We start from the raw sequence: 21,106 nt of genomic DNA on the forward strand, positions 1-21,106 counted from the left end.
CAGGGAGGAAGATAATTTTTTTTTTTAACATTTTAGGGGCACCTGGGTGGCTCAGTCAGTTAAGTGTCCAACTTCGGCTCAGGTCATGATCTCACGGTTTGTGGGTTCGAGCCCCATGTCGGGCTCTGTGCTGATAGCTCAGAGCCTGGAGCCTGTTTCGGATTCTGTGTCTCCGTTTCTCTCTGCCCCTCCCCCACTTGGGCTCTGTCTAGACATCTCTCTCAAAAATAAATAAATTTAAAATATTAAAAAAATTTTTTTCTTGTAACATTTTAATAATGAACATCATCGGGGAAGAAAAACATCAGTGTATTTCAGATGTGACGAGATCCCAAAGGTGTTCAATGACGTGCGGCCAACAGTCTGGGGACAGGTCTTCGCTGCTTAGCAGCCCTTCAGCACCCAGGCCCAAGCGTCCACTCGGACAGCCTCCCGAACCTGAGATCCCCACCACTCCCTTCTGTCCTCATTGCCCCCTCCCTCAAAGCGCTCCCAATTAATAAACACATCGTTACTCCTTGGGCTATTTTCTGGCATTGATCTGTGGGAACTAGAATGGATTGATCCTGCCTTGAGAGACCAAGGGGGAAATCTCATCCGTTTATCAGTCTTGCTGGCTGAAACAGAACTTAACACAGTTTTTGATCTGGTCTGTGCTCTCAGACTGAACACAGACCCCTGGGGGAGCAGAAGGCAGGCAGGTGGGCTGAACGCATTGGCGGGCCAGGGGTGCACACGTGGCTGGCTCTCTCTCACAGAGTTTGACTGTAAACATAGGAAAACATAGGAAAAATTAACTCAAAACAACCACAAACAGTGCCATTGAAACTCAGAAACCATAACCACGTGCAGAGCTGCTTTTATTACACAGGGGCATCAAAGAATGACAGACCTAAATTGTGGTTCTTCCAATATGCTTCCTGGTCAAGAGGAGCTTGCTCCAGAGAGCTGGCACAAAGAAGGCCCTCAAGAATAGCCACTTCCTTTTCTTTAGACTGGAGGCTTCAGGAGGGCAGGCACCTTAGCAATCTTGTCTCTCTTTCCCCACCATGCCAGGACACATAGGAACTCAACAAATATTTCTTGAATGAACAGTGTCATGACAATTTGGGGGCACCTGCGTGGCTCAGTCAGATTAAAAATCTGACGTTGGCTCAGGTCATGATCTCACGGTTCATGAGTTCGAGCCCTGCATTGGGCTCTGTGCTGACAGCTCAGAGCCTGGAGCTTGCTCAGGATTCTGTTTCTCCCTCTCTCTCTCTCTGTTTCTCCCCCATTCACGCTCTGTCTCTCTCTGTCTCAAAAATAAATAAACCATTAACAAAAGTTTTTAAAGAAAGAAATCATGACAATTTCCATTCACAGGCATTTCCCTCGACTCTCCTGCATCAATTATTTCACTCAATACCGACCTGTATCCCATGATGCAGGAATTGTGATCCCCATATGACAGCTAGGAAAATTTGGGTTTCCTAAGTCACTCTGTGATTAAGTGGGGGTCAGAGGCATCAAACTCCAAATTGAATCCTTGTAGCTTTGCTATACACAATCCTTAAACAGGATTCCCAGAGTCCTGGAGAACATTCTGGGGGATGGAGTCCTACTCTTCCATGGACAGTGCTTGTTTCTTCAATCCCTCATGTAGAATCCTGGTCAGGCTTCTGAATTTAGAGAGTCAGCTTCCACCTCAAGACATGCAGTCTGGAGGAGATTCAGATTCTGTTGCTAACAATGATCTGGTCGTCAGCAACAGAAATGCGCTCCAGCTTAGGCAAAAAAGAATTTGTGGAACAAATAGGGATTCTCATGGAAACAATCACATGGCAGGAAAATTCTGGAGCTTTTCCAGGGTCACATGGCCTCCTGTTACTCCTTCTCTTTGTGTGTCTGCTTCTGTTCTTCACCCTTTCCAACAGACCTCTGTTCTCTTCTCCCTGTTCACAGTCTAACATGACCGCCATCATGGCACCATCAGTGCGCTATGCATCATGTCGATCCAGCGATCTGAGACACAGACAAGTGTCTCTAGGCTCTAATTCCAGACTTACGGGGAGAGAATTCCAATTCCCAACTAGCGGGCACATCTACCCTGAACCAAATCAACTGGACGCACGGGAGGGTCGCATCTCTTTACTCATGGGCCAGACACTGTCATCTACAAATACTTCTCCCCAATCTGTAGTTTGTCTGCTTATTCTCTTAATGCCATGGATTTTTAATTGTGAAATTTGAGAATTCACAGCCAAGGAGTTACCCTTTGTTTTTGTTGTTTGTTTGTGGGTATTATGTTGTATCATTTCTTCCCTGAAGTGCTAAGCCTTGGGAAAGAGATTTTAAGGAGGGAAGATGCTAGGGTTGAGGTGCTAGAAGAAATTACCATGGAGTAAACACTTTGGGTAGTCTTCTAAAATATTTATCAACAACACAGGTATTACATTATAGTGTGAAGCAATCTGCCCAAGGGTGTCGATAACATATGGTCAAAGTGCTGTTGTAACAGAAAGAAGAGAAATATTCTTCCAGGAAGAAGCTGCAGAAGGAAAGGATGTGGTCCTTGAAGAACACAGAGCCCTCGCCAGGCAGGCAAAGGACGTAAGCTGTGCGAATATGCAGAGAGGAAGGTGCGGGGTGTCCGGAGCTGCTGTGAAGGGTACATGGCCCGAAGGATGAGGGTGAGGTTAAGAGGTGGCCCAACGCCTGCCAGAAGGACCAGCCATCCTCGGCTGAAGGACAGCGTCTGAAAGACATACATTCCAGGGCACGTGGGGGGCTCAGTCAGTTGAGCATCTGGCTCTTGATTTCAGCTCAGATCATGATCTCACAAATCATGAGATCAAGCCCTGTGTCAGGCTCCACATTGACAGCACAGAGCCTGCTTCAGATTCTCTCTCTCCCTCTGCCCCTCTCCCCGCTCACATGCTCTCTCTCTCTCGCTCTCTATCAAAATAAATAAGTGAACTTAAAGAAAACCTTAAAAAAAAAAAAGACATACATCCCATGGAATCTCATATCCAAAAAAAAAAAAAATGGTTTTAAATACCAGCCTTGTAATGCTGACTCCAACTTTGTCTCTAGCCCCATCCCCTTTCCTGGGTTGCAAATTTTTTTATCCAACGGCCTACCCAACATGCCTGTCTGAATGTCTAATGGGCGTCTCCAGTGTAACACTCTGCTTGCAACTGCGCCTTCCAGACCCACTCCTCCCTCCCTCTGCTCCATCTCTCCTGTTAGAAACTCGAAGGAAGGAAGGAAGGAAGGAAGGAAGGAAGGAAGGAAGGAAGGAAGGAAGGAAGGAAGGAAGGAAAGAAAAAGAAAGAAAGAAAGAAAGAAAGAAAGAAAGAAAGAAAGAAAGAAAGAAAGAAAGAAAGAAAGAAACTCTTAAGAAAGAAACTCTTATCTTTCCAGTTGCTCAGCCAAGAACCTGGGAGCCATCTCTGCCTCCTCTCTCTGGGTACCTCACATCCAGTATTTCAGCCTCACGGCTCACGGCAGCGAAGAGGCTAAGGCCAGTGAGTGCCAAGTTTCTTTCTGTCCATGTGAGAAAAGGCACAGACGCTCCGTTTGAAGAAAAGGGAGGGTTGGGGCACAAGAAGGAGGTCCTCTAGGAAGAAAGACGTGCTCAAAGGACACAAGAGTAGGAGAAGGAGGCCTTGTGTGGAGAGGAGGTAAGGGGTGGGGGAGGGGTCAGTCTGACTGGAAAGGGCTAGAAGCAGGTGGGGTCCAGTTAGCTCCCGAAGGTCCTAACAAGGCTTCTCTAGTCCCCCAGCTCCCCCTGCTCTTCCCTGGCCTGTCCCAATCACCAAGACATGTGCCTTCTTCCCCTGCATCCCCCCAGATGTGTGCCCTTTGCCTGTGTGGCCACCCTTGGCTCTTGGCACCCTGGTGCCTAAACCTCCGTGTTTGGCTCCAGACATCGGCCGCTTTTGTTCACTCAGCCCTGTAGCCTCCAAGCGTCAGTTCATGGACCAGTGCCTGTCAATGAGGCAGGAAATGCAAGGAGGGAAACGGGAGAAATAAAAACAATGTGGCATTATACCAGCAGAACTGCATTTCCGTCTGTAAGTGACGACATTACAGGAAAGTGGCAGGACACCCGGAACTGGGCACAATGTGCACGCTCCGGCTTAAAATGTAGGCTACAAGGTAAGCACAGGATTCATCTTAGCCGCCCTACCTAAGGGGAAAGACACCTCAAAGAGGCCTGTCTGGCTCCCAGTTGAGAGGGGCACAGCATGAGCGTTAAGATGTCACAGGAAAAGAAGACAAACAGTGATTTCAAATGTGAATCCCAAATTGAAAGTTTTGAGGGTGACTCTGAGTGAAAAGTGGTAATTTGCCTCAAGCAACTTCTTACACCGCAACTTGGAATAGTTACACAGTAGATCATGGCACAGATTCATTGATTTAACGATGATAAAAAATTCTCATGGGCAAGTCCAGAAAGACAACGAACATACATTATTAGTGGATATGGGATTAGTGTGACTATGCCCATGTGCGGTGCACGTGATCTGTATAAAGTTGTCAACTGTCTTTCCTATGAAAAGAATGTTCTGGGCGCCTGGGTGGCTCAGTCAGTTAAGCGTCCGACTTCAGCTCAGGCCATGATCTCGAGGTTTGTGAGTTCGAGCCCTGCATTGGGCTCTTTGCTGTCAGCATGGCGCCCACTTTGGATCCCCTGTCTCCCTCTCTCTCTCTGCTCCTTCCCTGCTGGTTCTCTCTTTCTCTCTCTCTCAAAAATAAACAAACATTGGGGTGCCTGGATGGCCCAATCGGTTGAGTGTCTGGCTTTGGCTCAGGTCATGATCTCACGGTTTGTGGTTTCGAGCCCCACATCGGGCTCTGTGCTGACAGCTAGCTCAGAGCCTGGAGCCTGTCTTCGGATTCTGTATCTCCCTCTCTCTCTGACCCTCCACTGCTCAGGCTGTCTCTCTCTGTCTCTCAAAAATAAATAAACATAAAAAAACTTTTTAAATAAATAAACATTAAAAAAGGAATGTTCTTTATTGTGCTATTATTTCCTTCTGATTTATACATGTTAAGATGCCCTTTATTTTATGAAATAAAGTGACAGTATGTGCTTATGAGACTAAATAACTCTTGTTGGTTTCCAGGTTAGTTCCTGGAACTTACAAATCCAGGATCCCAAAGTCTAGGAATCAGGGCTTCCCTGATTAAACATTTGGTTTTGAAATCTTGGCTCCACATTTGACCTGAGCCAGATGCAACTTTCAGTGATTTTTTTTTTGGTTTTGTTTCATTTTGTTGGGTTTTTTTGTTCCAGGAGGTAAAATTTGCCCAGCATTAAGGGCCATGAGAGACAAATTCAAAAGAGGAGAAATCTGGGCTCCAATTTCAGAACCTCCTCACAGCTGGGATTCCCAATGCTCACGGTTCACTTTTTTCTTGCAGTCACTGCAAGTGCTGACTGGAAACACAAATCAGATTCTATTACTCTCTGTGGTAGAGGCTGTTGGGAGCTCTCGGTGTATCTGTGAGCGCTTCTGTGTGTTCCCTGCCTCCCCCTAGGGTTAGCTTGGTCATGTGACTACTTCTGGCCAATGGGATGTGAGCAGCGCCATCTACATTACTTCAGGCTACGGTAGATAAGGTCTGGTATGCCTTCCCCCACCCCAGCCTGTCCCTAGGAAGAAGACTTATGGTGACTTGTAAGATATAAGATAACGGAGCTACAAAACGGAGGCCGCCTGAGCTCCTGAGCTGCCATTGAGAAGAAATCCTCCAAGCACATAGATGACTGCTACTTAAGGGGAAAGTAAACCTTCTATAGTAGAAAGCCACTGAAGTTTTAGGGTTTATTTGTTACTGCAGCACAGCCTGTCCTACTCTGACTGACACACCACCTTGCTAAAATACCCACCAGTGCCTTTTCGTTGCATTTGCACAAAATGCTACCATTGTTTCCTTGGCCTACAAAGGCCCTCACATACCTCCTAGTGTCCCTCTTGTGGCCCCTGCTCCCACATTCATTATGTTCTAGCCATACCAGCTTTCCAAGGATGCCCCAACATGCTCATTCCCACCGCAGGGCATTTCTACCAGCAATGCTTTTGCTTGGAATATTCTGCTACAGCCCTTACTCTCTCCTGACATTCCCTTCACCTTAAAAGGAGCAGAGAAGACTTCCTTAATCACATAAGTTGAAAGCGCTCCATTTGTCACTCTGTCTCGTCACGTTTTATTTTCACCCTGGCACTTATCACTACCTGGTGTTTTCTTTCTTGTTGGTCTGTTTTTCATCTTGTTTGTCTTGTTTACTAATGAATCCCCAGTGCCTAGCAAAGGGCCCCGGGGAGAACTGGGGCTCAGTATGTGTTTGTTCAGTAGATGGATGAACGAACCAATGACACAGTACTGTGGCCTTGTGTCTACCCAAGCAGTACACTGTGCCTAGTAAGCAACTGACCAGGGGTCCTGTTGTCCAATGCTGTGCCACAAACCTTCCCAAAACAGTGGCATCCAATAATAGCAACCATTTACTTTGCTCACGAATCTGGGGGTTGACTGGGTTCTGCTAGCTGTTCTCAACTGAGGTCTCTCATGAGCATTTATTCAGATGGTCACTGGGGCCCAGTTCATTCTAAAGACCTCTTCACTCACATGTCTGGCTCCTGGGCTGAGAAGACTCAAACATTTGGGGTTTATTCAACTGACCAGCTTTGTGACTTTAGGCAGGTTGCTTAATCTCTCTGAGCCTGAGATCTTCATGTATAAAACAGGAGCAAGATGGGGCGCCTGGGTGGCTCAGCCAGTTAAGCATCCATCTTTTGGTGTTGAATTAGGTCACCATCTCACATTTCATGAGCTTGAGTCCCACATCAGGCTCGGCACTGACAGCGTGGAGCCTGCTTGGAATCTTCTCTCTCTTTCTCTCTTTGCCCCTCCCCTGCTCACATGCTCCCTCTCAAACTAAATAAATAAACATTAAAAATATATACAAGGGACGCCTGGGTGGCTCAGTCTCTTAAGCATCCGACTTCAGCTCAGGTCATGATCTCATGGTTTGTGGGCTGAAGCCCCACGTCAGGGTAAGGCTCTGTGCTGACAGCTCAGAGCCTGGATCCTGCTTCAGATTCTGTGTTTCCCTCTCTCTCTGCTCCTCTTCTGCTCATGCTCTGTCTGTCTCTCTCTCTCTCAAAAAAAAAATATATATATAAACATTAAAAGAAATTAAAACACGTATTTAAAATAGAAGCAGAAATAATAAAATACCTACTTTTTATGTGATACCTCCCATATTCCAGGCACCATATATGCTAAACTCTTTGCACACCTGTCTCCCATAATCCCTGTAACAACCTATTTGTAGTTATTCCTATTATAAAACCTGTTTATTTTATAGATGAAGAAACTGTAGTTGAGAGATGCTGAATGTCTTGCTCACAGGTATACAGCTGTGCCAGAAACTTCTAGTGGGATGCAGTGCATTGGGTCAGCATGGGAAATCCCCACTCCTCTACCTACATCAAAACGTGAGATTAAATATAACCAAAGGATATAAATGGGTAGCTGAGCTCCAAGCCAAGAAAGAGGGAGCCACAGGCACCAGACGAAGAGGGTCAGGTCACTGGGCAGAACTTCAGGTTGAGAAGCTCCCTGGGGAGGAGGCTGATGGGAGCCAGGAGCCCTGGGGGCAGTTGCTGGCTAAGACAAAGAGGCACTGGGAGGATTCTGCCCTGAACTTTCCTGCCACCGAGTTCCTGACAAGTAGCCAGAGGCCATGGGACCTTTAGTAAAGCTGCAGCATCCAAATGACACAGCCAAGTCTGGCCCAGAGCGGGGGATCCTGTCTGGCCACTTGGTTCCCCGCCTGTGTGTTGGCCATCAGGCACTGTCAATTTACTTAAACATTCAACTTAAGTAAACCATCTCTAGACACCTTTCTAGTTGTCCTTTCTGGTTAGGATCCACTTTGCAAGTATGTTAGAACTGACAAAAGATAAAGAGGAAAAAGGAAACCTTGGGAAAGAAACAAGGCACTCGCAAATCCAAGAAAAATCAAAGACGAAATTGCAATTGCCATTAGAAGGCGTGCATTGGAGTACACTGCTTAGCAAAACTTGGAGGTGAATAGAGCCAATGCCATGGTGACAGGGGGGCCTTTCGCCCTTGAAGGAATCCGTGGTGGAAGAACCAGGCTGCAGACAGAGCTGAAAAGCACCACGAGGAGAGACAACGGACAGCAAGAACGAGGGAGCCGGAAGGCAGAAAGGCGGCCAGTCACACAGCCGATTCCAGGTACGATGGGTCCAGGCAGCTACTGTCATGGAAATGAGAAAGTGCCATTCTTACCAACGGATGACAGAAACTCTACCTATGAAAACTTATGGGGGAAAATTTCTGCCCGCTGGCCCGTGAAAGAGACAAAAGACTTGCCACAGACCCGGGCAGGAGCTGCAAAGAAAACGGGAGGTCCGGGGCCGCGCCACGCTCCTGCACAAAGCCTGGACACTTGGCCTGGGAAGTTAATAAGCAACCGCACCTACTACCAGACAGAACCCTTGGATCGCCAGCGGAGGCGGGTTTCAAACCGCTCCAGCCACACAACCCAGGCACATGGGCCCTGGGGGAAGGAAACAAGCCGTGCTGCGTGTGAGTTTACAGACAACTACAAAGCACACAAGGAAACAGTCACCAAGAGAAAGGCCCCAGTGGGTACAAACAAGGGGAAGATTTGTACCTCAAGACCAAGAGAGACCCACCTGAAAGCAATGTTGGCTGAAATAAAAGGAGGGATGAAAACGCACAGCAAGGACGGGGCAGGCAGGAAAACGGACCAGCCAGCGGGCAGCCCAGGGGACATGCACACCCAGGTCCACGGCTGAGTGGCACGGATGCTGGTACTCAGTGTGAGTTGGGGGCGGGGGAGGGGAGCAGACAATCACTGTCCTCACCATCCCCTTCCCAACTGTTTCCCAAGAAAAAGTTGGCTCCCTCGGTTAGAAGCCACCAGTGTTCACCATTTCTGGACTGCCAGTGATTTTCCAAAAAGAACAGATCGGAGCACTTGATCCCATTTTTTATAGGATGGATGGGTGTGCTAGAGAAAGTGAGGGTTAGTTCCTGGCCTTCGGGGTGTTAACCCGCGCCTGCACACCGATTCTACCTCAAAGCATGGGGAATATTTATTTTTCCTTCCCTTCCGTTCCCTTCCTTTCCCTTCCCTTTCCTCCTTTCCATCCTTCCTTCCTCCCTCTCTCCCTTCTTTCTCTCTTTCTTTCATTATTTCTTAACAAGCACATCCAGAAATCCTGAGACCAGTCAGACAGACCTCAGTTCAGATCCCAGCTTGACCAAGGCCCTGGGTCTCCCTGGGTCTCGGTTTCCTCCACTCTTAGATGGAGATAATAATTACCCGCCTTGTGGGCTCACAGGGAGGAGTAAACGCCAGCAAAGCACTGAGCACAGCCTGAGTGGGGGCATCAGGCCTGCCCCCGGCTCCAGGGCTCAGGGTGCAGACTGTTCAGCTGGAAAGAAGTGGGTGGAGAGCGAGAAAGGGTCATTGTGGGGGAGGGGCAGCTATGTGCTGACAGCGACCTTCAAGACGACCCCCCCCTCCCAGGCACAACCCCCCTCCCAGGCATGGCTGCTTCCTCCTTCCCCGCCCCCACTGGGTTCTGCTGGGTCCCATTGTTTTGCTTCTGTATCTGGTTTGGTGACAGTTTTAAAGACACCAACACGCCACAGCATCCACCCTGCAGCCAGCCCAGCCTCGGCTGCTGTGGGCTCAGAGTCATCTCCAACATATGTTTACCCCGCTGTTCTTTTGCTTTTGTAAACATCCTGTCTTCTCTCCAATCTCAAATTAATATGATCCTTCCCCTTGCCTTTCAAATCCTGCCTTGCAGCCACACACAAGATTTCGAGTTTATAGACACACACAAGACAGGCCCACAGGCACCGGACCCCGAGGCGAGCACATCCCACTCCCCCAGGCCCCCTGACCTCCACTGTCCTGCAGGACCTACTCACTTCCAGACACAATCACGGAATGGTCAGGTCGACCCCGAATGCGGTGGAGGCCTCATGAACACAGGCATGCCAAGCCCCGGGAGTCTTGAAGGTCAGACAGACACTAGGATGGACAGACCTGTGCTCAGATTCTGACACAGACACACGGGTGTGCAATCAGGCGGTCAGAGGAACCCACAGCCGTGCATTCACAGACACTTTTATGAGCTGGACGGTGTCCCCCCAAATTCACATGTTGAAGTTCCAACCCCCTACTACATCAGAATGTGACTGAATTTGGAGCCAGAGACTTCATTTTTATTTATTTGTTTTTTATTTATTTTTGAGAGACAGAGCATGAGCGAGGGAGAGGAAGAGAGAGGAGACACAGAACCAGAAGTAGACTCCAAACTCTGAGTTGTCAGCACAGAGCCCGATGTAGGGCTTGAACCCATGAACCGTGAGATCATGTCCTAAGCTGACTTTGGAAGCTTAACAGATTGAGCCACCCAGGTGCCCCTAGAGCCAGGGACTTTAAAGGGGTAATTACGATTATGAGGTGGTTGGGTGGGCCCTAAACCAGTATGTCCAGTGCCCTTTTAAGAAGAGAAGACCTTAGGGGGCACCTGGGTGGCTCAGTCGGTTGGAAGAAGAGAAGACCTTAGCACATGTGCACACAGAGGGAAGGTTCTGTGAAGACACCGGAAGAAGGCAGCCATCTGCAAGCCATGGAGAGAGCCTCAGAAGAAACCGGCCCGCCAACACCTGTTCTCAGACTTTAAACTGCCAGAACTACGAGAAAATAAGTTTCTGTTGCTTGAACCATCCAGTCTGTGGTACTTTGTTTGGCAGCCGTAGGAAAAAAAAATTTTTTTAGTTTATGGTCAGGTTGGTTTCCATATAACACCCAGTGCTCTTCCCCACAAGTGCCCTTCTCCATGTCCATCACCCGCTTCCCTGCTCCTCCTCCCCCTTCAGCCCTGAGTTTGTTTTCAGTATTCAAGAGTCTCTCATGATTTGCCTCCCTCCCTCTCCCTAACTCTTTTACCCCTTCCCCTCCCCATGGTCCTCTGTTAAGTTTCTCCTGTTAGACCTATGAGTGAAAACATATGGTATCCGTCCTTCTCCGCCTGACTTATTTCACTTAGCATGACAGCCTTGAGGTCCATCCACTTTGCCACAAATGGCCAGATTTCATTCTTTCTCATTGCCATGTAGTATTCCATTGTGTATATATATATATACCACATCTTCTTGATCAGGTGATGGACATTTAGGCTCTTTCCATGATTTGGCTATTGTTGGAAGTGCCGCTATGAACATTGGGGTACATGTGCCCCTGTGCACCAGCACTTCTGTATCCCTCGGGTAAATTCCTAGCAGTGCTATTGTTGGGTCCTAGGGGAGTTCTATTGTCAATTTTTTGAGGAACTTCCACACTGTTTTCCATAGCAGGCAGCCCTAGAAAAGTAATAACCACAAGGAGACCAAGAGATCTCTAACATCCCCCCAGCCCGACCCCAGACCCACAGCCGCCTTCACAGCCTCACATGGAGCCCTCAGGGGACCCCCACACCACAGGCCTAAAGTCCGTGTCCTACTAGGAAGCCCCACTCCCCACAGCTCCCTCCTCAGCACAGGGACTGAGTGTGACCCCATCTTCCAGCATCACCAAGATGCAAGAGGGGAGGGCAGCCAGGGACTTCCTCCACCCGATAGCAGAAGTGTAGAAAATGCTAGAACGGTAAGAGTTCACCCACATCGAGTCCCAACTGTAGGTTTCAAGGGCTGTTCCAAATACTTTGTGGGTATTATCTCATCTAACTCTTTGAGGTAGGTACTATTATCAAAATCCCCATTCAAGAGATGGCACAAGTGGGATACAGAGAGGTTAAATAACTTGTCTGAGACCACACAGCCAGCAAAAGCAGAGCTGCGGCTCGAGCTGGGGCAGCTGAGCTCAAGTCTAGCTCCGAGACATGGGGCGATCTGCCACTGGGATCAGAGAGGGAGCCAAATTACAGAGGACCTCAAACACTGGGTCAAGGAATGAGTGAGCCAAAACATTCTCCCTAAGGCAGACGTTGCTTGGTTCTTGAAGTCCTAGGCAAAACCCTGCACTCAGGGCTGGCCACATAATTGGCAGGGCCTGGTGCAAAATGAAAACATTGCCCGCCCCCCATCCAAAACGCAGAGAAAAAGTACAATGCAAAATGTTAAAATTTAATTAAAAAAAAAATTTTCAGTGGCTTCTCTCTCAACTGATCACAACATTTTTTATTTGAGATTTAATGCCACTTAGGCAATACCAATGTTAAATGTAAATATAAGAGCATTTAACTTGTATGCAGAATCACCAAAACTATACACTTATTTTGTAGCTCATATAGATACATACATATCCCTTCTCACCAGAATAGCAGGAATGTGCACAAAATGAACTCAAGTGTTTTTATTTCACTTCTTGATATATGCACATGCTACTAACGCTCTCTGCCTTTAGCTTTCCGTTGAGTTGGAAGATTGAGAGGAAAAAGAACTATGGTTGCTCTTGTCCTTTCCTTCCCTGTCATGGTTTTCAACTTAAGTGGTGGGCTAATCCAGAGAAGCACTAGTATGAGAGGATGATAAAGAGTTGCTTGGTAATTCATGTTGCTTTTTTCAACTGTTCCAAGCAAATTCTTTTTCTTAAATGTTTATTTATTTTGAGAGAGAGAGAGCACTCCAGTGTGCAGAAGCAGGGGAGGGGCAGAGAGAGAGGGAGACAGAGAATCCCAAGGAGGCTCCGAGCTGTCAGCACAGAGCTGACGGGGGCCTTGATCCCATGAACCGTGAAATCCATGACTTGAGCCGAAATCAAGAGTCAGACACTCAACCGACTAAGCCACCCAGATGCCCCAAGCAAATTCTTAATTGAAGGGAAAACATGGCCACTGGAGGCTGTGGGCACCCCACTTAGTCAAAGGAACACATTCACCTTTTAATGGCTTGGAATCTCACTGGGCTCCCACCCACTGTGGGTCCAATGTAATTCTGTGCCTACGGGGCACAGCAGACACTATACACCAACAGGGAGGCAAGAGCGGTGAACACAAACATGGTGCACGTTATCTCCTCTGCTCACATGCATGCTCCATTGTTTACTGCCCTTCACTTACAACACGCAAGTTTAGGGGCGCCTGAGTGGCTCAGTCGGTTGAGCATCTGACTCGTGATTTCCGCTCAAGTCATGAGACTGAGCCCTGCAACAGGTTCCATGCGGAGCCTGGAGCCTGCTTGGGACTCTCTCTCTCTCTCTCTCTCTCTCTCTCTCTCTCTCTCTCTCTCCCTCTGCCCCTCTCCCTGCTGCTCACGTGCACACTCTCTCTTACAAATAAATACATAAACATTTAAAAAAGAAAACAGAAACACAAGTCCAAAGATACAGTTATTCGGAATGTCAAAATGACAGTAGCAGAGCATTAAACTAAGGGGGTGAACGCGGTACAGCTGCATCCAGCGCTGCCCGTTCTGGCCACGCTCCTGCACCCAGGACTGACTTAGCTCAGAGCTTCTCTTCCCTTGGGCCCAGCCCCTCCCTCTCAGAAAGATCGTGGCCCACGCAGAGCTCCCTCCACCGTCAGGTGTTTTCCCCCTCAACCTGGTCCATCTCCTGCCCTGTGTCAGCAATCACACAGTGTCTGAAGTCCATCTTTCCAGCGGACCTAACTTCAGGATGCTGGAATTGCAGGGACACGTCCTTTGCCCGGTACCTGTTTCCTCGGCCTTGCTTCTGTGTTCACCCAGCTGCCCGCAGGGCCCTTCCAACTACAGATGTCTACGGACTCTCAGGCCTGGAGTTACCTACCCATCTCTGGACCCAAACTCGTTCCCCAGCTTAGAGGCCACTGTCCTTCAAACCAGGGAGCCACCCTGTGTCTCCATACCAGTAACCCCCACAGCCTACAGTTTACCTCTATGAGACCTGGGTTTTCTGCTCCACAGGCCATCCCTGCTGCTGCCTCGGCACAGACCTCAGTGCCCAGCATTGGGACCATGGCAGGAGCCCCTTCATCCTCTCCTCACCCAGTCTGCCCTCCTCATGTTTCTCAAGCATGGATTTCATCATGTCGGTGCCCTACTCAGAAGGTGGGCCAGCGTGGGTAAATAGGAACAGCCACGTAAATAGGAGCCGAAGCACCGCAGCAGAGACTGCTCTGCGATCACCAAGCTCTTCCTGAGCACATGCTAGACTACATTTCCCAGCCTCCCTTACAGTTAGGCGGGGCCATATGACTACATCCTGACCAATGGAATGCGAGGTTTGGTCAGATCCAGCCAGAGGACTAGAAATCTCCTGAGCAGTCCTCCATGGTATCTCTTGTGTCCCACTCAGCAGCCGAGTGCAGAGGAAGACAAGGCATCCCAAGATGACAGAAGCACAACGTGGAAGGGGCCCAGGCCCCTGAGTGACCGTGTGGAGCAGGGCATCCCCTCCCCCACCACGCACCCTGAATCGTGACATGAGTGAGAAATAAACTTTGGTTGTGTTAAGGCGCTGACATGTTGCGGGTGTCGGAGCCAGCAGCTACATTCTCCTGACTCATTAAGTTTTTACACACACACACACACACACACACACACACACACACACCCTGAAGAATGGCTGCCCATCAGTGCTCCTGGTTCCCAGTCAGCCTGTTTCTTCTTATGAACACTTCATTTTTAATTACGCAAGCAGTCCACACGTACCTTCTCCTTTTTCACTTCTGTCAAAACAGTACAGACATACCAACAATGAAGCTCAGTCCCCTTTGACCCCTTCCCCCTAACCCTATCTACCTACCACCTTCCCCCCAGTGCACACTGCGAGGTCTTCTCCCTCATCTCGGAGATGGCCACTGTCGTTCCCCTGTGGATCATCCTTCCAAATACTTTTTACACATTGATATCTATAAAAAAATTTTTTTAATGTTTTATTTATTGTTGAGACAGAGAGAGACAGAGCAGGAGCGGGGAGGGGCAGAGAGAGATGGAGACACAGAACTGGAAGCAGGCTCCAGGCTCTGAGCTGTCAGCACAGAGCCCGACGTGGGGTTCGAACCCATGAACGTGAGATCATGACCTGAGCCGAAGTCGGAGGCTTAACCAACTGAGCCACCCAGGCGCCCCTATAAATAATTTTTAAAGTATTGCATATGTTTCTCTTTCTGTCTCTACAAAAAAATGCCGTACCTTATGTATTTTCTGCCACTTTCTTTATTCACCCAATGGTATCTCTTGATGTTACGTCAGACTTATCTCATTCTTGTAAATAGTTGCACGGTACTGCATTGCATGGTCGTGCTAGGGTTTATCCGGCTAGTCCCCTGCTGATGGACATTTAGGTTTTCTCCAAGGCAGGGGAGGGGCGGAGGGAAAGGAAGCAGACAATCGCAAGCAGGCTCCCTGCTGTCAGCACAGAGCCCAGTGCAGGGCTTGAACTCACAAACCGTGAGATCATGTCCTGAGCAGAAATCAAGAGTCTGACACTTAACCGGCTGAGCCACCCAGGCGCTTCTCTCCAGGTTTTTACTCTCTGAAAAATACTGTAGTAGGGGCGCCTGAGTGGCTCAGTCAGTTAAGCCTCCGACTTCGGCTCAGGTCAGATCCCACGAACGTGAGGTTCGAGCCCCGCGTCGGGCTCTGTGCTGACAGCTCAGAGCCTGGAGCCCACTTCCAGTTCTGTGTCTCCTTCTCTCTCTCCCCCTCCCCCTCTCATGCTCTGTCTCTCTCTGTATCAAAAATAAATAAAACATTAAAAAACATTAAAAAAATACTGTAGCAAACACCCCTACACAGCCCTCCTTACACACGAGCATTGTCTCTGGGGGAGACCCCAGCAAGTGGACTTGTCTCTCAAAGTGGCTGTGCCAATTTGCATGGTCACCGACAGTGGCCCAGAGTCCCCATTTCTACACACCCTAACATTTAATATCAAATTTAATTTTTTTTCCGCCAATCTGACGAGTGAAATATAGTTCATGGTCGCTTAATGTTTTATTTCCTTGATTACTAGTGAAACTGAACATTCTTCAAGTTTATTGGCCATTTGAATTTCCTTTTCCATAAATCGACTGTTTTTTATCATTTGCTGAGTGTTCTATTGGGCCATTTGTCTTTTTCTTATTGATTTGTTAGAATTCTTTATATATTCTGGATGCTAATCCCTTATCTGTTATATAAATTGCAAATATTTTCTCCCAGGCTATAGCTTGTTTCTAGCTTGTTTATGGTGTCTGTTGTCATTCAGAAGTTTTACATTTTAGCATAGTGAGATCTATCAATTATTCCTTTTACGTTGCTTGCTTTTGGCCATTCTGTTTCTAGCAGTGACACCGTGAGGCAGAGAAGCCAGCAGCCGGGAACACAGGCCCTCCCTCTGGTGGACAGACTAGATTTTCTGATCCTCTCTGTGAGCAGTAACTTCAACAGACCTTTGTTGAGGACTTCAGACTTAACTCAGGGTAAGTGGAGAAGACCGAGGAGGCAGGTCCTGTGAGGAGAGAAGACACTCTTTCCTCTATAGGGAGATGGGATCAGAGTCCCTGGAATATTAAAAAAGTGACTTTAATTTGTACTCCCGATGCTGGTTCAGCCAGACGTGTGGCTTCTATACGGCCCCCTTTTTTACTTTTATTGTTAACGACATCCCTTCGCGTAGCATACCATGCTAACCGGAGGATAAGCCAGCTGTGTTGCCGGGAGAAACTCAAAAACTTGTAGGGTCTTACGGCTGCCAGAGTCTGTATCTCGCCCATGCTACCTGTCCAGGGCACACTGGCTGCGGCCTGGCCACACGTTTGCTTTCTTCCTGGATGCAGGCGTCCAGAGGCTCTTCTGTCTGGAACATTGCCCGCTGAGGTTATTTCAGCAGGAAAAAGTGTGGCAAAGCATAAACTGGCTCTTGGATTTTCTGCCTCGAACAATGTGTGACTTGCTCACATATCTCGTTGGCCAAAGTTAAGCTGCATGGCCAAAGGTGACTTCAAGGGGCTGGGGTGGTAGGGACCAAGACAATAATCCACCACGGTCTGACCTCTGGCCACTACATATTTGATACCCTCTATCACCTCCATATAGAACCTGTTCACCTTTAGACAAGCCATCCAAGGTCCCATCCAAACACTAATGTCAGAGTCCAAGATTTCTGCATGATGCCTAGAAAACCCTTCATCAGAGAGAAGAGAACTGGGTCATTTTGGTTCAGAGATCCACGAATCAAAAATTCCAGCCACCTCCCCTCCACAGGCCCCACATACTATGGTGTAGCCGGACACGGCGATCCCTGTCAAACTTTTCCACTGTGAAGAGACAAGAATAGGAAATATATGACTGTCCCAGCTCTGTCGATTCTGAAATCGTTCTGGGACCACACTGCATGGGGTTTATTCCCTGGGCATGGAGAATGTTCCCTGACTAGGCCTCAATTCCATCTCTTAGCGGGAGGGTGGTAGGGGGCGGGGTAGGAATGCCCCAACCCAGTGCTCTCTGTGGCTCTTGGGGTTCCTTCCTTTCGAAGATTCAAAGAACATTGAGGTCCATAGAACATTGAGTTGAATGTTGACAATTTCAAATGGCCCAACCTATCATCTTCCACATTCAGTGAGAGCACTGGAGAATGTGCCCCGTGTGGGGGTTCAGCAGATTTCGAAGCCTTTTTTCTTTCCATGAAAGATTAGAGACCCAAAAAGTGAGGTAAAGGGTTAAGCCTTCACAATCTTTTAGATGAGGCTGGTTTTTCTTAATGAGGAGGATATCCACAAACAGTAATATAATCTAATATCTTGTCTCACTGAATCTATACAACTGAGATAAATGCTTTAATTAGCTCTATTCTGCAGACAAGAAAAGTGAAGCTCAGAGAGGTTAAGCTCTCTGTCCAAGGTCACACAGCTAAGATGTCTTTGAGTGAGAAGTCAAATTTAATTGTACTGCTATCCTGCCTCTTCAAAAAGAGAAAAAAATTAGAACCGTCTTTCTAAAGTTACAGATGGGCGGGGAGCGGAAGCAGTCAAGCAAATCAAATTCCCGATTTCCTTGGGCTCCGTTATAATTTACACCTTGTTAGGCAATGTCCTCGTCATAGGTCTTTCAGCTTCGGCTCTCTTGCCAGTTCTTCCCAAACCTCTTCAATCAAACACCCCAGAGGGGAAATCTGAATGGCCCAGCCATAGGTCATAGGTCGCTGGCCAGCCTAGGATCGGCTCTTACTGGATCAGACACTCTCTCCTGGTCAAGTAGGTCAAGCTAAGGGGATGAGACACAAAACATGGCTTCCAAGGCAGCAGCGAATCAAGTGGAAGTTTTAGCCCTCATAACCGCCTTCACACACGCCGCTTCCTTTGCCTGAATTACTGAGTTCCGGCTACCTTCAGCAGTAATGCAGCTTCGGCAACTCTTACTCCAGGTGCTGAGCTAAGTACACCGAACCTTTATAAAAACCACCTGACGTAAGTACCATCCTGGTCCCATTTTAAAGACGGGGAAGCTGAGGCTCAGAGAAACTAAGAGACCAGACTTCTGACTCACACCTTAACCTTCACGGCTGGGACTCCTGAATCAAAGCACTTTACTGTACCAGGAGGTCCCACCGCACCTCTTCCTAGAAGCCTTTCCTGATTCCCCCTTGCCAAGTAGCTCCCCTTCACTGAACACCCCCAAACCTTTCTCTGGCTCTTAAGACCTGAGCACAACTTCCCCCTGGCCGTGTCTCTGGGCTGTGTGGGATTCATCTCCGGGTCTTCATTTGATCTTTCATTCATTCATTCACTGAATATTTATCGAGTGCCAGGCTCTGTGCAAGGCACTAGGGATGCATTCAGAAAAGAGTCCCCGCTTTCACAGTTTATTGTCCAGTGGGGAAGACAGGCACTAAACAGATAATGACACCAATAATTATGTAATTACAATTGTTATAAATGTTATGAAGAAGTCCAAAGAGGATAGGCGCTTTTATACACGGGGACACCTGAGTCCAGAGGGTGGGCGCGCCGCTTCTGAGAAAGCAGCGTTTCAAGCCGAGTTCTGGAAGGGTCTGTACGAACTGGCCAGGAGAAGAAAAGGGGGAGGGAGGGGGAGGGAGAGTTTCAAGACAGAGAGAACAGCTGGAGCCGGGCCCTAGGGGAAAAGAACCTGGTGAGCTGAGCCTGGGCACGCAGGCCAGGAGGGCAGGGAGGAGGTGGCGGCCAGCGCGTGCCCGGCGCTGCTCTTGGGATGCGTCTCCCCGCGTCCGGCTGCCAGCCCAGCCAGAGGCCCCTGGCCTCGGTGGCAGCGGCCGAGACCAGGGCTCGTAGGCATTCTGTGTCTGGCGAGCCGGCAACCCCAGGCTCCCGGGTCAGGAGGAGGGAGGCAGCGGAGGACGTGCACAGCACACTTTTTATATATGTGGGGCCATAATATTTAAGTGTCTTGGCTGTAAGCCTGCGACTAGGTCCCCCGACAGCCAAGCCTTGCTCCGCACGCTCTAACAGCTGTCTGTAAAACCCGTTTATGGAGCCTCCATAAATTTCCCAGCTGCTGCAAACACAGGGCTGGGGACAAAGAGTCCGTGGGAGGGAGGCGTGGGAGAGCCGCGGCTTCCGGCGTCTCTGCCGGCTGGTCCTCTGGGCCCCCGGCTTGCCCCCTGCCCACCCGGGGCCGCCTTACCCTAAATTCTTTTATTGAAGCTGATCTTAACATCGACCCCGTGGGGCCTGGCTGGGCAATCCAGCTCGGCACGGACGCAGGCACTTTCAAGACTGCAGCAAAAGGTACAGTAAATCAGAATTAAGTGTCATGATAGTGATTTGAACTGACACTGTTTTCACCTTGTCCATTTACTGGGAAATATATAACAGGGATAGATTGAGCCTGTCATATTGTACCTGAAAAATACAGCTGTTAGGGTAGGAAAGGCAGCTGGCACTGAGGCATGGTCCCAGGGGACAGCGGGGCGGACCGTCGGGTGGCGGGGACTTGTCAGCGTCCTGTCGTCCTGTCGGGGTGAACGCTTGTCCTGGGAACGCTGAGGGCCTGACAGTACTTTTCCAGGGGCCCGTTTAAGGCAGAACCAGCCTGACCAGCCACCCAGGCTGTGTCCCAACTGCTACTGGGACCCTGGGCCACCTTCATTGGTCTGAGGGCCCAAAATGCTTAGGCTACAGGGCATTTTAAAAAAGGCTTTCTATTGAAGTATGACACAGACACAGACAAGTGCACAAATCCTATCGCTCGATTTATCTTCACTAACCGAATATACCTGTGCACCCAACACCCCCATCAAGAAACATAAGAGAAACCCCCGGATGGACCCCTGTGCCCTCCCTCCATTCTGTGCCCTCTCTCCTCCCGCAAAGCGGGGGAGGGGCACAATTCTGATGTCTCAAGCTTGTGGATTGAGTTTGTATGGCATTTTAATGAGGGATTTTTTTCTTCTTTTGTTTTACGTTTATTTATCCATTTTGAGAGAGAGAGAGAGAGAGAGAGAGAGAGCGCGAGCGTGGACAAGCGTGAGTGGGGGAGGGGCAGAAAGAGAATCCCAAACAGCCTCCTCACCATCATCACAGAGCCCAGTGAGGGGCTCCATCCCACAAACTGTGAGACCATGACCTGAGCTGAACTCAAGAGCCAGAGGCGGGGCGCCTGGGTAGCTCAGTCGGTTAAGCCTCCGACTTCGGCTCAGGTCAGATCTCACGTTCGTGGGTTTGAGCCCCGCGTCAGGCTCTGTGCTGACAGCTAGCTCAGAGCCTGGAGCCTGCTTCCGGTTCTGTGTCTCCTTCTCTCTGCCCCTCCCCCTCTCATGTTCTGTCTCTCTCTGTATCAAAAGTAAATAAAAACATTAAAAAAAAAAAAGCCAGAGGCTTAAGAGACTGGGCCACCCAGGTGCCCCACATGTATACTTCTGTATCTATCTTTCTGTGTGTATATTTAAAATTATGAATTTATACTGGTATCTCTGATTCTTTTTTTTCCTTTTATAGTTTATTGTCAGGTTGGTTTCCATATAGCACCCAGGGCTCATCCCCACAAGTGCCCTCCTCCATGCCCATCACCCCCTCCCCCACCTCCATCAGCCCTCAGTTTGTTCTCAGTATTCAAGAGTCTCTCATGGTTTGCCTCCCTCCCTCTCCCCAAC

The 21,106-nt window shown here is 48.8% G+C and overlaps 1 long non-coding RNA gene across 1 annotated transcript in view; it reads right to left on the reverse strand.

Annotated features, from left to right (window-relative positions):
• Nucleotides 1-260: 260 nt before the first annotated feature.
• The window catches only part of LOC115276915, a 99,300-nt gene continuing 78,454 nt past the window's right edge, over nucleotides 261-21,106 (reverse strand). Inside the window, exon 4 of the long non-coding RNA XR_003902123.1 lies at nucleotides 261-765. This is a non-coding gene — a long non-coding RNA (uncharacterized LOC115276915). The remainder of the gene's footprint in view (nucleotides 766-21,106) is intronic.

This window comes from Suricata suricatta, chromosome 13, assembly GCF_006229205.1.
Source record: "Suricata suricatta isolate VVHF042 chromosome 13, meerkat_22Aug2017_6uvM2_HiC, whole genome shotgun sequence".
Lineage (NCBI taxonomy): Eukaryota > Metazoa > Chordata > Mammalia > Carnivora > Herpestidae > Suricata > Suricata suricatta.